Below are 15,337 nucleotides of genomic sequence, written 5' to 3'. Positions count from 1 at the left end.
CCCGTCACCCCCCTGTTACAAAGGAAAAGCTCAGGTTGAAAGAACTGGCTTGTGGAAGGCTATTTAGCCAATTTACAGCAGAGCTATTTGAATCTGGGACAGCCTGGTTCATAGCTATGCTTCTTAGCCACTCTGTTAATACTAGTTCAAATGGAAAGGTACATATCAGATGTTTGCAGAATCAACACCAGCTTGCATGCATGCAGCAACAACAGTTTAAAATATCCTTTGTTTCTTATTTGGAACAACAAAGGCCCTTCTGGTCCACAGAAACAATTCCTAATAATCAGAGGAAAAATATAAACACAGATGTTTTCCCCCACCCCATCCTCTGAGCTCAGGCTTAATAATAAAAGAAAAAATAACATTTTTCTAGCGACGACAGCATTTTTAGATGCATTTTACAAGGTCTTTCCAATATGAGGATTCTAATTTTACTGAAAGGAGTCACACTAGTTAAACACATTTCTCATTCAATCACACAACATCACAAAAGCACATTAAAATTAAAAGCTACAAACATCCTTCAAAAAAGTGTTCCAAAATACACTTGCCCAGGGGGTTCGCCAATAGCAAAGGCACTTTCTATGGTAGCAACTATGTTTTGAGAAACAGAAACTCTGAGAAACAGAACTATGTTTTGAGAAACAGAACTCTGCACTGTACCTTTAAAAGCATCACAGCGTAAGGGGTGCATCCAACTTTTACATTCATTTTCAGCAGAGGCAATTTTGTGTCTCAAAAGTGGCTGTCTTTGTCTGCCTTTCTGGTTTCCTTTCCCCACTTGGAATCTATTCAGCCAGACAGAGAGAGGCACAGCAAACTAGAAGGACCACCCCATTGGCTCCTGGTTCTTTTTTGTTGTGGGGAATGCTATTTAAGAGGCAAGAACAGTAAAGCTTTTTAGGGAACTGGCACACTGGAGTACCTGTACGATCTGATGTCTTCATTTTTCTTTTGTTCATATGTGTATTCCTTTCTGTATCTCTTAGAAGTAAATTTTGTTAAATTTAAATAAGTTGCTTTTGTAGTACAGGTAAGCACTTTGAAAACAAGTTTTGAGGAACTAATTAGTACCACGTGAAACAGTGTGTTTTAATCAAATTATTTGTATACATAAAGCAGGGGTCTGGAACATGTACGTTGCTTGCCTCAGGTTCACACAGTGATGTACCCAGATTAAAGAATCACTAGTAATATGGCCAGAATTATCTGTATTTGAAACTCTTAAAACCATTGTTCAGAGGAGACTGTACTGGGTCGGATGGAAGAATGGTCAGACTCAATATTAAGACAGTTTGATATATACACGCCTGCAGTCCTCTGTAAGTTTCACTGAACCCAGAGGCATCCACTTCTGATGAAATATGCATATGATGATCAGATTGGACTTCAGATTGGCTGTTCAGTAGAAGCTAGCAGCAGATCGGATTTCATTTTTTGGAAAAAGAAATCTTGGTTTTCTAGAATTACACGCAAGACAAATAAGGGCAATAATTGCCAACTCAGAAGTAACCTCCAGCCTCTGACAGACAGAATACCAGGGCTCTGTCTTGGGGAAGAAACATGCCTAATATAGAGAAGGCCTTCCTTGATCATCAATGTATTGGGAAGGGAAAGGGGACAAGCTAATCTCTGAAGAGGCAGTATTGCACATTTTCCAAATAAATGTGGTCAAAAAATGGGCTCTTCTCTCTCACTTCTAATCCAGTGTTTCAGCCCCACACCAATTCCCAAGTGTCTTGCTTATTGAACTACTGCTGCTTTTCTTTCCTGTCACTGTGGGAGACCAAGGAAAATAATGGCTCCTAAACTAACTTTGCAAAGAAACTGGGGGGGGGGAGGGCTTACAGTGCCAAAGGAGCCCGTTTGGTGTAGTGGTTAGGAGTGTGGACTTCTAATCTAACATGCCGGATTCGATTCTGCACTTCCCCACAGGCAGCCAGCTGGGTGGGCTCGCCACGGCACTGATCAAACTGCTCTGACTGAGCAGTAATCTCAGGGCTCTCTCAGCCTCACCTCCCTCACAGGGTTTCTATTGTGGGGAGAGGAAAGGGAAGGTGATTGTAAGCCACTTTGAGACTCCTTCGGGTAAAGAAAAGCAGCATATAAGAACCAACTCTTCTTCTTCTTCTCAAAAAGGTGAAAAATCACTTTAAAATTGAGACACAGTCTCTAACAAGTTAAATACCGGGTAGGCTAGAAGGGTTTGGTACCTAAGGGCTGGGTTCTATCTCGATAAAGACGCATCCTCAGACCTCCACCTGAAACTGCTTTCGAATATTTATTTGCAAATAATACTCTATATGTAGGGAACCTGCTGAAATGAAAAACGTGTTAACTGGAATTCAAAGCTATCACTTCTGGGTTACAGAGTAAAGTCTGAGGAAGTAATATCCCCAAGCAAAAGCCATGCAATACTATTATGTCCAAAGAAAAATATACAAAACACTGTGCAAACTTTCAGGTTCTCCAGAACCCTTCCTGAGGCTCTATATTAACTAAAGGTACGATCTTGAAGCTGCCGCTGCCTCCTCCATAGATGATATGATCGGCAAGTATGCAGATTTCTGTTGGGATAAGGCCACACCCTTGGCCCTCTGAGAAGCAGCAAAAAATGAAGCGCACAAAAACGCTAGCAGCTAAAACATGCAACCAATAACAAGAAAGACGTAAATATTAAAACTTAAGCCACTGCTAAGTGTGGATATCATGACAAAAAGTCTATGTCTTTCTCACCTCTAATTTATTTTATTTAATCTCACAGTTGAAATGGACCCCCTTGCCAACAAAGGGATTGCAACTATAGTATCTCTGACGTATGTAACTGATTGGTAGTTAAAAATCTCTAACAACCAAGAACCCACCGGCTCACAAGGAAGATTATTTCAGTGTCAAAAAACACCTCATTATCGGGAAGTTCTTCCTCGGATTTAGACTACTTTACTGTAGCAATTCATATCTATTAGTCCGAGTTATAGAATCATAGAGTTGGAAGGGTCCACAAGGGCCATCTAGTCCAGCCCCCTGCTCTGTACAGGATCAGCTTAAAGCATCCATGATAAGTATCTGTCCAGTCACTGCTTGAAGACTGCCAGTGAAGGGGAGCTCACCACCTCCTTGGGCAGCTGATTCCATTGCTGAACTACTCTGTGAAAAGAAATTTCCTCTTATCTAGCCAATATCGCTCTACACGTAATTTAAACCCATTACCACAGGTCCTATCCTCTGCTATCAACTAACACAACCAAAACCATCCTCCCAGTTCTCTTTCGGTATCAGAAGGTAGGCATCATATCAACTGGAAAGCACTTCTTCTCTGATGTGTAGACTCCAGGCTCCTTCAGCCTCCCCATCTAGGACATCTTCGCCAAGCCCCCTCAGCAGCTTCACTGCCCCATGCTGGAGTTCTTCCAGCTTACTGACTTCCTTCCTAAACTGAGATGCCCAAGTGAACTCAAGGCTCTTGGTGAAAGCAAACTAAAACACAATTCCAGTCCCATTTTAAGCACTAACAAAATGGATTCCAGCTACCACCCAGAGCAATTCATAGGCTACAATCAAACACCTTGGTATAGAAGTGGGGTTGACCGACCTGAGACTTATTAGTGTTGGTATGTAGGTGACCAACTTCTCCCTCACTGCCTGTCAGCCCATGGGAGGGGGGGCTGTTAAAATGCTCATTGCGAACCTTCATACAGAAAATGCAGTTCTTCACACAGGCCACTATGTGTTCCAAGAATGCACTTATACTGTTTTTACTGGACCAATGAGTCAAGCCCCAACATGAGAGACTGGACATAAATCTGACACAAAAACTAATGAATTAACATTTTACTCTCCCTGGACTTATCTGAAAAGTCATCGTTCTACAAGAAACACACCAAAAGGAGAATCCTATGTGAAAGCGCTGAATTAGTTCTTAATTACTTGAGTTCTCTCTCACCTTGGTACAAATAGAGACTTGAATTTCCTTACTCACTAATTGCTAATAGCCTCACAGACCCCGCCTTTTAGATATATTAACTGGCTCATCTTAATGTGTGGTATAATACTGAATACTGTGACCCTTTCCTGATGTTATTTTTTTCTTATGCATCAGACTGCTGCTCCCTTGATTAGTCATTGTTTATTGTACTTCATTACACTTTGTTTATCTGTACCCCAACAGAGCGCGGAATCTTTGATTGCTCTTGCCAGTATGTATAACAACCAAGTATGTTCCAGTCTCTTCCACAATGAATCACACCTGAAAGATTTATAATAGGATTCACATGGAGTCTCTCTGTGCTCCTTCTTTCTTTTGCCTGTTCTGCAGTTTTTGTTACAAAAATTTCTAAAAGTGAGCGCTGACTCACAAAATCTGATGCTGGAATGTATGTTGTTAGCCTTTAAGGTAGCAATGAACTTTTTACTACAACAAACTAATATGGTTATCCTCCCTCTAAAAGCCATGCAATTAGAAGAAGAAGAGTTGGTTCCTATATGCTGCTTTTCTCTGCCCGAAGGTGTCTCAAAGCAGCTTACATTCGCCTTCCCTTTCCTCTCCCCACAGCAGACACCCTGTGAAGGAGGTGAGGCTGAAAGAGCCCTGACATTACTGCTTGATCAGAACATAAATACCTTTTCACAAGGTATATAGAGTGACATTCATATCACATAGGAAGAAGAGTTGGTTCTCATATGCCACTTTTCTCTACCCGAAGGAGTCTCAAAGCGGCTTCCAATCACCTTCCCTTCCTCTCCCCACAACAGACACCCTGTGAGGTGGGTGAGGCTGAGAGAGCCTTGAGATTACTGAAAAAGAGTTGGTTCTTATATGCTGCTTTTCTCTCCCCGAAGGAGTCTCAAAACAGCTTACAATTGCCTTCCCTTTCCTCTTCCCACAACAGACACTCTGTGAGGGAGGTGAGGCTGAGGGAGCCCTGATATTACTGCTCGGTCAGAACAGCTTTATCAATACTGTGGCGAGCCCAAGGTCACCAACCTGGCTGCACGTGGGGGAGCGGGGAATCAAACTCAGCTCACCAGATTACAAGATTGCACTTCTAACCACTCCACCAAGTTACTTCACTCTATATTCTTCACTTTCAAACCGTGCATATATTTCTACCTGCAATAACCCAGAGGTTCAAGGTGAATGCAAAATATCCTCTGATCTATACTTTTTTTAGGGAAAAAACTGTATGCTGTGGGGGAAAGATTGCCACTGCCAGCAATTTAACACCCCAAGAATTGAAGAACTGTCACACACAAAAATCTTTCCCTGTGTTAGTGACAAAGATAAAGCAGATCATGTTGACTTTTCAATATGTAATGTCCATATATTTTTTATCAATATGCTGTTATCAATATGCAAATGATACCCTGATCTATATATCCTCATCCAAATCCATAACTACTCATACAGGAGACTTCTGCACTGCACTGTGGCTTATGCCTTATGGAGAGGCCTGCTGAAGGCAATTTGTTAGGTTCCCCTGGCATTCCACAAACTATGCAAAACTGAATTATTTAAGAGGGCTTTTCTGTGCAGGCAATACAGTTGCACTGCACTAAATGACTAACAAAGTTATTAGGGATTATGGTAGGTACTACTGTGTACAGTTTGCCAAAACTAGGATCCTACTATGCAATCTTTGCATCATTTAAGGTGCCACGTTAAAACCTTTAGCTTTGTTCTGTTTTTAGACTTCTGGTTGGTTTCTACAACCCTAATCCCGTGGCATTGTTTCCCGAGTGTCCCATCCTGTCAATTGTATTGACTCACTTTGGGTAAGCCACCTTGAGTCCAAGTGAGAAAGGCAGACTATAAATAAATACATAAATTGTTTGTGCAAAAATTTGCTTCAGTAGACATGCCATGCTAGATGGCCCCAACAAACCAGGTACTTCCCACGGCCTTACAAAAAAAGCAACTGAAATATTTCTCCGTACCTTGCCAGATTAGTAATAACTGTAAAGCACAAAGAAGTCAGCACGGCCCAGGAAACACATTCCATTCTTGAAGCCGTGTAAAAGAAAAGCTACAGTAAGTGTTTTGAACACAACAGCATGATTCAGATAGGTTTGTCATTGCATGAACGTGTCCAGGGGATGTTCAGGTATACACACACAGTCCCCCTATTAATCCTTTCACATGAACCCCATTAAAGACTTCTGCATCCATGGCAAGCCCTTGTTATGTCTGACACCCAAACTATGGTTTACTCCTTTCCTTCCAAATCAGGATTAAACCATAATCTTTGGGGGAAGGGAAGAAACAAGCAATAGTGTGTGTGTGTGGAGGGGTTATTCAGATAAAATGGTAAATCTGTTTGCCACAAAAATGTAACACTTACATTTTGTTTTCCTGATCCGTGGAGATTGCAGGAAACACGTAAGACTAAAGATTCTCTTCCTCACAATATGTGAAACTGTGGCTTTCACAAGAAACACTAACGTCGTCAACTAAAATGCACTGCAAGATTTCTACACCACACCGCAACCTGAGAGCACCATTCTCCTTCGCTGAATGTCAACAAGACAAGAGTGAGCAGCTTACTGGTCCCTGATGCTAGAAGTATTAAGATCTAGAGACTTTAAGACCTGAAGTTTTAAGTAATTATTCTTCAGTGGCACAAGTTCAATTTCCAAGTCACTGAGGCAAGCAAAGAAGTGCAGCCTCCTGCCAATACAACAACGTGGTTATTTAAACCATCACAAGATACTGCAGAAAGTCAGTAGGAAAAATCTCAGTAAGGGAAAATATGAACAGGTTATCCAATCAGTCTTCCAGTCCCCATTTGCATACAGATGCTATACGGCAACATTTATCCTCAGTATCAACCCATCCAAAACAATCCAAAACAGTGTGGCATCATCCAAAAAGACACAACTGTAGCACTGAGTGCAGCCCATGCATATAAACTGCTTTATAATCAGACAACTGGTCTATCAAAATGACAGTACTTAGTGAAAGAGCCTCTGCTTGGTATGCAGTGTCACGCCCACACCCTTGGACATGCCACCAGAAGGCACTCCAGTGCTCATGTTGGACTCCTACACCGAACCCAGTCCTAGCATACTGTTACCCAGGCCACTGGAGTCAGGAACAGAGTTGAGTGCTTAAGGGCCATCTGGTTCCAGCCAAGAGTCAACCAAGTTTGTTGTGCCAGATGCACCAGGACCCGCTCCACTGACCTCATCCAGGCCAGAAGGTTCATTGGAATGGCGGAGCTCGCACAGGCAACCTGGTTTGACAACTCAGTCTTGGGAGTACTTTCTCAGCCCCAGTCTACAGCCCAGCAAAGCAACATATGCAGAAGGTCTGTGCTGTCCTGCCAGGCTGCACACTGCGACTGTGTAAATACTCCCTCAGCCAGGAAGCAGAGACCAAATCATCAGTCAATAGCAAAGTCCAGAAGCCAGTCCAACGAGCCCAGTCCAAGGAGTTCAGACCACCAGGGGAGGTGGGGCAAGTTGAAGCAGAGTCTAGAGCCAAGCCAGAGTCAAGAGTTTCAAAGCCGTACCATGGTCAACAACCAGAGACAGTCCAAAGCTGAGCCGAGGTCGGGAACTAGAAGTACAAAGTCAGGAACCAACAATTTCGGCAGGAAGAGCAGGAACCGGACGTCCCGGCAGATGGGCTGGGAACGCACGCATTGCCCCAAACCTCTCCTTAAATGCAGCTTGGCTGGGTCTTCTGACTGAGCCTAGGTCACTTACAGCTGGGCTCAGTCTGCCAGAGAACAGGCCATCGGCTGTGCGCCATCTACTTTGACAGTGAGCTGCCAGCTTTGCACTTAGCCAGCGAGCTGTTGAACTGGTCTCCTGTGCTGTCACTTTCACTCTGGCAAGCCTTCAGGGCTGGACAGAGCCTCCAAGCCTGGACCAGTGGTGCTGGTACAAAGAGCAGGGTTGGCTCCTGGTGAGTCAGGCTGGTCCTGACCTCCAGCCAGATCCCCAGTACCCAACCCAACGCCTAGCTCTGGTGGATCAGGTGGCGAAGCGCTTGGCCCAGGGCCCACACCCAGTGCCCCTGGAGCTCCCTCTGGTGGTGCGTCAGAGGGTGCAGGCATGACAAGGTGTCCAATTCAATTTCCAGCTACTTCAGTTAAAAGAACCAGGCAGGTAATGATGGGAAACACCTCAGCCTAGAGACCCTGGACAGCCAATGCCATTCTGAGTAGACCATACGAACCCTCATGGACCAATGGGGCTTATTCAGTTATAAGGCAGCTTATGTGTATCTGAGGCATGCAGCTGTATCTGAGGAGGCATGCACCTCTCAGACTCAGTCCCTGGCATCTCCAGTAAGAATCAGATTGGAGTGTGAGGGACTCCAACCTGAGATGCTGGAGATCTGTCAACAGTCTGAGCAGACAATACCAGTCAATGGTCTCATTCAGTATAAGGTGGCTTCATGTGTCCAAGTTCACGACAGAGAAAAAAAAAATCATTATTCAATGAGTAATCAAGTTGTGAGATTAAATTCCAGAGTACACAGTGATGGCCACAAGCACAGCTGGCTTTAAAATGGGGTTAGACAGGATCACAAAAGATAGGTCCATCTATGACTAGCTAAGGGAGCGAAGGAGGCAGCAATTTAACAACTGTGTATAATGTTATGCATTACATAGCTTTACAGAGCTGGTTTGATACAGTTATGAAGTCACTATTCCACAGAGCAAAATGATTGAAGGAGTCAGGATACAAATCAAATCTGTAGTTGTTTTTATAACATTCTGCTAAAACCAGGTGAAAAAACACATTCAAAACTGTTTCCTTGTTAAGAATTACAGTTTACAGCAGCCCACTTTCCACAGAACAGGACAATGTAAACTTTCACAGACATGTACTAGAACAACATTTATATTGTTCATTTCAGGTGTTCAAAAGACATCTCATATTCGCACAGGATCCCACATAACCACCCACCAGCAAAGGTAACAGATGAAAGAACAATGGCTTTGCCAAGGTGCATAATGGTACCTACGATCTGTCCAGACCTCTCCCCCTCCACCAAACACTCACCATTCTACAAAATATTCTTTCCCCACTCAATGATATCATGTGAAAAACATTTTCACCGCTCTATTTTTTCTGCAAAATATCCTATTTTATTCAAAAATAACTGCCACATGGAAAGGATGCAATAGTATTTAATACCAGAGTAAACCGCACAACTATTCCTACAAAGGCACATATATTAAACATACTTATTCAAGTAGAATTATTGAGAAAAAAAGACGTGTATGATGTCCAAAGATTCACTGCACATAGGGCCAGTCTTCAGTCAACGTAACTCAAGCAACATCATGTCAAAATTCCCTTTCTATATGTTACATATTCTTAAAATTAAAGTGCATTTTGATATAATGTTACTTGAGCTATGCTCAGTTTTATGGACCATGACAGTGAAGCTGAAAGTGACTGTAGTTTAAATTAAACCCTGTAAAGTAATAGACAGCAAATTTTAGCAGAGCCATCACATTAGCCTGTTGTAGCAAATGCAAAATTAAAACAAAAAGTCTTGTAGCACCTTAAAATGAACAGATTTATTGTAATGTAAATAGACAGGAGTGGCAATATCAGACACAAGCAAACGTGTATCTATACAAAAAAAGAAAGTGCATGCTGTGGGAACATCACCATCTTGCATTTACAAGTATTCCAATAAAGAGAACTTGAAGTAAAACGATGAACTTGTTTAAACAGACATTTGAAGCACATTAAGGGCCCCATGTTGATCTTTTTCTCTAGATATATTTCAATTAAATCTCTTCTGTCTTGTAAGAAAGAAAGTTAAGAGTTCAGTGGCACGTTCAAGACAGACCAAGTTTGATTCAAGGTATAAGCTTTCATGTGCAGGCAAAGAGGCACTGGACACAGATTTTCTCCCTTTTTCAGAAAATCCACTGCATTACCACTATCCTTTCAAATAAAGGAAACATCTAAACCAATATAAAGGTAAAGGTATCCCCTGTGCAAGCACCAGGTCATGTCTGGCCCTTGGGGTGACGCCCTCCAGCGTTTTCATGGCAGACTCAATACGGGGTGGTTTGCCAGTGCCTTCCCCAGTCATTACCGTTGACCCCCCAGCACCAAGCTGGGTACTCATTTTACCAGCCTCAGAAGGATGGAAGGCTGAGTCAACCTTGAGCTGGTTGCTGGGATTGAACTCCCAGCCTCATGGGCAGAGCTTTCAGACTGCATGTCTGCTGCCTTACCACTCTGCACCACATAGGTGTGCTCATTTAGACACTTTTCCCGGGAATGAAACCAAACAGGCTTAAGGGGAGTGCTATGTTCAAATATCTACAAATGCTACCCTTTAAGTTGAATTCAGGGGCAACTGAAAAGGCCTGTTGAATGTTCATGCTTCTTAATTTTCTTAATCTCTCTCTTCATCAATATATAAAAAGCTTAAATAATGTGTTCCAAGTTTTAGAGAATAATCAAAATGTTCTTTCAATATTTGCTTAAATTAACCTCAAGTCATATTTGTGAAGGGAACTTAGTAGCTATAGAGAGACTTTTGTGCAATGAAACAGGGACAAATTGACTGTTAGTTGTAATGATGATGATCCGTGAAACTTGTTTTTAAAAAGATAAAATAGTTGTTAACAATTAACATTACTACAGTTCCTAAAATAATACTATAGATCATCCTACAACATAGCTGAGAATAAAAATTACAAAGGCATATCTGAAAATCCTAAAAGATACTATAGAAGCAGGAATGTCATTCTAACGCCTACTGTAGACTCCACATCTCTACCTCAGGTATCTTTCTGTCATTCTCTGAGAAAGACATCAAGATGCTTGCAATAAAGAAAATATGGTATGGAGATTCCCATTTTCCTAGAAAGTCTGCAGGTTTTGTTGTTAAAATTAAAACAACTGTCAAGTTGCAATATGCTTATCGGTATAATTTTCTGCCTCTAGAAATGGTGCAGTTGCTTAAGAGACGCAAAGCTGAAGATCCTTCTGTTTCAAGTATTAGTCATCACTCATTAGAAATCATGGTTTACAACAAGAATAGACACTTAATACTACAGCATTTACTTGAAAAACAGGATATGATGACATCACCACTGGAAACAGGGATAAAGTGACCAGACGCAGTCAAGCAACAGCAGCACCCAAATCTTTGATAGCAGCCTAGCAAAGGGTATTTCAGCAGGTGTAGTCGATTGTCACAAGACTGACAGAAGAGCATATGTTAAATTCCCTTTTCTATACAGTTTATCTAACTCACACACACGTGCATGTACCCCTTGGATCTTGCTCTTCTCTATATTATAGATAGAAGAAGCAATAAGTCACTTTTTTCCTCTTCCAGCAAGCATTTAACTGGCTTATCTCCAAACCTTCACTCATTCTTGCTCTTCTCTGATTTTAAGAACAACAGACCCCACTGGATCAGACCAGTGGTCCAACTTGTCCAGCATCCTGCCTCTCATAACAGCCTACCAGTTACTTCAGAAATCCAACACCAGGACACAGAGGCTGAGGCCTTCTGTTGATCTTGCCCCCTGGCAATGGCCTTCAAAGGTTGACTGCCTCTGAACAAGGCAACATCCTGTCTCACCACAGCTAGTAGCCACTGACAGACCTCTCTGTCTAATTGCCTTTTCAAAGCCTGCAGTCATCACCCGAATTCCACATGTAAATCACATCTTGCATAAAGAAGTAATTGCAATTATTGCTTACGGTTTCACAATAAAACGTTACTTGTTGATTTTGTTTGTTTGGGATTTTTAACGCTGCAAATGACCTTGGATTAAAAACAAAAACAAAACATGAACTGGATCCTTCTGAATCAATGGAATATTATTGCAGTTTCACAGCTCTCCAGAGCCATGCCTTGCATCACAGGCTTCTGAACCAAAAAAAAAACCGAAGCCAGAACATACTCTTCTGTACAAAGAAGCCCTATCTTGTCATTTCAATTGCACACAAGGACTCTGTCTGCATCATTAATGTTGAAGCCAAGAGCTGTGGTAAAGGGGCCCCTGCAGCAGGAGTTGAATACAGCCATGATGCTCTCTGAACAAAACCAGCCTAAGGCACCTGGGTGGGCATCCCAGCTAGAGAATCAGCAGGGAGTCATCATGTCTCAGCCATTGGTAATAAAAAATTGAAATGATTATTCATGCCGCTCTTATGAGGGGTGGGCAGATAAAAATATTACTTGCCCTGATCCCTTGTGATGAGGCGAGTATATGAAATTCAATCATTTCCACATAGGTGGAAGACATCACTCAAACAAGGGCTGGAGAAAAGAGAAAGAATGAGAGCTAACTCCTTCCAGATGTGGGGGTGGGGAAGGGGAGTGGAAAGTTTGCACTACGGATGTTCATTACGAACAATGAACTTGGAAATCTCAACTAGCTAACTTCCTGCTTCCAGCCAGACTCTCTTCCAATGTCTTTACGAGCTGCTGGTATTACCTGCACCAAATGCCAAAAAATGCAACAGTAGGATGCCTGTACAAAGGCCAGCATCGGTACTAAGACCTACACGAAAGAAAGACATAACTTCTACGAGACAGCATTGCAGCCGATGCAAAACTGTGTATAAAGGATGAGCCAGAAATATTAATCAAGAACAGAAATCTCTGCAAAAACAGTAATATGAAAGAGTTAGAAAAACAGGAAAGGGATGGGATGGAATGAGGCATCATACAAAGTTCAGCAGAAGTTTTAACGTGAATCCTTGTGGGCTGCAATGAGAAGGGGTCTGTTATTTCGGTGAGAGTGCAGCTCTCTTTTGGGAGGAGGGGTCATTACACTCTTTTGAGAGGAGGGAATATATAACACTACCTGCAAAACAAATTCTTCATGGGTGAATATTACACGACCATCACAACACATGCAGCCCTTCTCTTTTTAACCATTCACTAGAGATCATATATGAATGTTTTATACCCAGACTGCAGTCTTCACTTTCCCTGGTACATCAAATAGCCAGAAAGAGAGTGTTGAGCAAGAAAGACATATACTTGAAAGAAACCACAACCACTTCCCTTCCCCACTTCTGCTTCCTACCCCACTTCCATGTTCAGACGAAAACACTGATTTACAACTTGATATTACAATAGAGGAGATAAATCTCCCCCCTGCCCCCCAAGAAAGACACCTAAGTCTCTGTTCCAATGCCTGATACATTCCCTACTTCCTAGTTGGCTTTGTTGACCTCCCTGCCCACACTGCTTGGCAGGAATTCGGGAGGGGGGGTGATCCAAAAGGAAGGATTATTCGCTCTAGGTAACATCATTTCCTCTCTGTGCTCTCTTGTACAAGGAAGGGGAAACAAATGACTTAATTTTGTTTCTTTTCTTTGTTTCTCCCCCTGCCCGCAATCTAGACTGCCAGATCACAAATTCAAAGTTGTCAGTTACAATGTCTTCAAACAGAAGGCTAGAGAAAACAGAAATATATTCCTTTTGGTGTGAGAGTAACGGCGACTTGATCCTCCCTCGCTTTCTAATTCTCTGTGTGTGTGTAGTCCAGATGGCTAAATCAAAAATTTAGCACTGTGTTACCTGCAGATATTCGGTTTTTCAGCTTTTATTTTTTTAAATCCGACAATCTGAATTTAGTAAGAAAAACGGAAGTCACTTTCCTTTTCTGTACAAAAAGGGAATGTAGTAGCCAGGATCCTCATAATCCATTCCCTTTTGTTTGTACAGAAGAAAGGGAACTTTTAAAAATGACACCAGGTTTAAACAATCTGAAGTTGAATGTCTGCTAACAAATCAACTCTCATATGCTCTGGGAAACCTGAATTGCGAAGAAACATTAGTAAAAATAAAATCACGTCAACTCTCCCTTGGTGCAAAACAAGATGTAACAATAATATTACTACACTGCGCTCATGGTAATAAATCAGAAATGTGCTTGAGGGCATCTCTCATTAAATAATAAAACTCTTCCGTTTTTCTATATCTACAGACAAATATATGTATATAGATAATAATGTCTCTCTATAGACAGAGAAATAATCTATAGATATAGAAAAATAGAGAAAACGATAGGCAAATATAGACAAATATATCTAGATAGATAAAATAGTGGTAAATCTCAACAAATGCATGTAGATTGAAATAAAAAGAAGCTCTATATAGAAAAATAGATATAGTGGTAAATATCGATATCTATCGATAAATATAGACATCTATAGATAATCTCTACACATAAATAGACACATGCACACATACAAAGGTAAGTAAATAGATAATCATGTATATCTATCTATTTATCTACAGAAAGAGGAGAACGGAAGCATCTTATTTGTATTTACTCATTGTCAAAGTGTTTATTAAAGTAAGAGCACCTCGCCCCAACACGTGAAGCAGGCGAAGCTCCCTGCCACTGGGCCATCCTGACCCTCACCAACCCCTCCAAACCCCTCCCCACACACACACACACCTGGCCAGGACAGGTATTTCCCACACGACACCTCCGCGACCATCCTTTCCAAAAGCGAAATCGGGATGCCCTCGGGGGGGGGGGCTACCAGGGACCCCCCCCCAATTCCCCGACCCAGGCCAGTGGGGGAGGGGGCCGGCAGGGCTCCTCGTGCCCCTCCCCCGCCGAGAGGGCGTGTCCCGGGAGGAATGGGGGGGGCGCCCCGCCGTGTGCGCCCCCCCTTTTGCAAATGTCCCCCACGCCCCCTCCCGCCGAGAGAGATGCCCAACGGGGCCACGCTGCCGCCCCGCCCCGCCTCGCCTCGCCTCTCCTCAGGAGGCGGCCCCTCCGCCGCGGACTCCCTCCGTCCCTCACTCACCGGGGCTGCCGCAGGGCGGTCGGGCGGTCGGGCGGGCGAGAGAGGAGCAGGCGCGTCTTCCCTCCCCGGGGCGCCGGCGGCGTGAGGCGAAGCGAAGCGACACAAAAGCCGCCGCTGCCGCCGAGTTGCGCCCTCGCCTCTCAGCCGCGCGCGGGCGGGCGGGCTCGGCTCTCTTCTCTTCCCCGCCCCGGCCCAGCAGCGAGGAGGAGGAGGAGGAGGAGGAGGAGACGGTGGCGGCGGTCAGTGGCGGCTGCCTCCTTCCTTCCTTCCTTCCTCCCTCGCTTCCCTCCCTCTCGCTCGCTCGCTCGTCCCGGCCGCGGCTAGGCCGCTCCCCCTTCGCCTCCCTCAGGCGGGCCGGCCGACGGACTGAGCCGCCCTCCCGGCGCGCTGCACCCTGGGAGACGCCGCTCCCGCCCCCCCCGCCCCCCAGCAGCACCACCAGGAGCCACAGCGCTGCGAGCGAGGCCGGGCCGCCCGGACTGCCCCCGCCTCACTCGCCTCAGGCCCCCTAACACCCTGGACTACAAGGGCCATGAGCCCCTGCCTTCGCATTCAGAGGTGC

The 15,337-nt window shown here is 43.7% G+C and overlaps 1 protein-coding gene across 8 annotated transcripts in view; it reads right to left on the bottom strand.

The window, feature by feature from the left end:
- The window catches only part of PTK2 (protein tyrosine kinase 2), a 248,292-nt gene extending 233,154 nt beyond the window's left edge, over positions 1–15,138 (bottom strand). For 3 of the 8 annotated variants that reach the window (XM_077351399.1, XM_077351401.1, XM_077351404.1), the window contains exon 1: positions 14,776–14,926. The gene's annotated coding sequence lies outside the window, so the exon portion shown is untranslated. Of the gene's footprint in view, positions 1–14,775 lie in introns of all 8 variants that reach the window. The other 5 variants (XM_077351398.1, XM_077351402.1, XM_077351403.1 and 2 more) reach the window with 3 other exon arrangements.
- Between the last annotated feature and the right edge of the window lie 199 nt (positions 15,139–15,337).

The sequence above is a fragment of the Paroedura picta genome, chromosome 9, assembly GCF_049243985.1.
Source record: "Paroedura picta isolate Pp20150507F chromosome 9, Ppicta_v3.0, whole genome shotgun sequence".
Lineage (NCBI taxonomy): Eukaryota > Metazoa > Chordata > Lepidosauria > Squamata > Gekkonidae > Paroedura > Paroedura picta.
The sequence above is the reverse complement of the archived record's forward strand: the minus strand, read 5'-3'. Positions and strand labels throughout refer to the sequence as shown.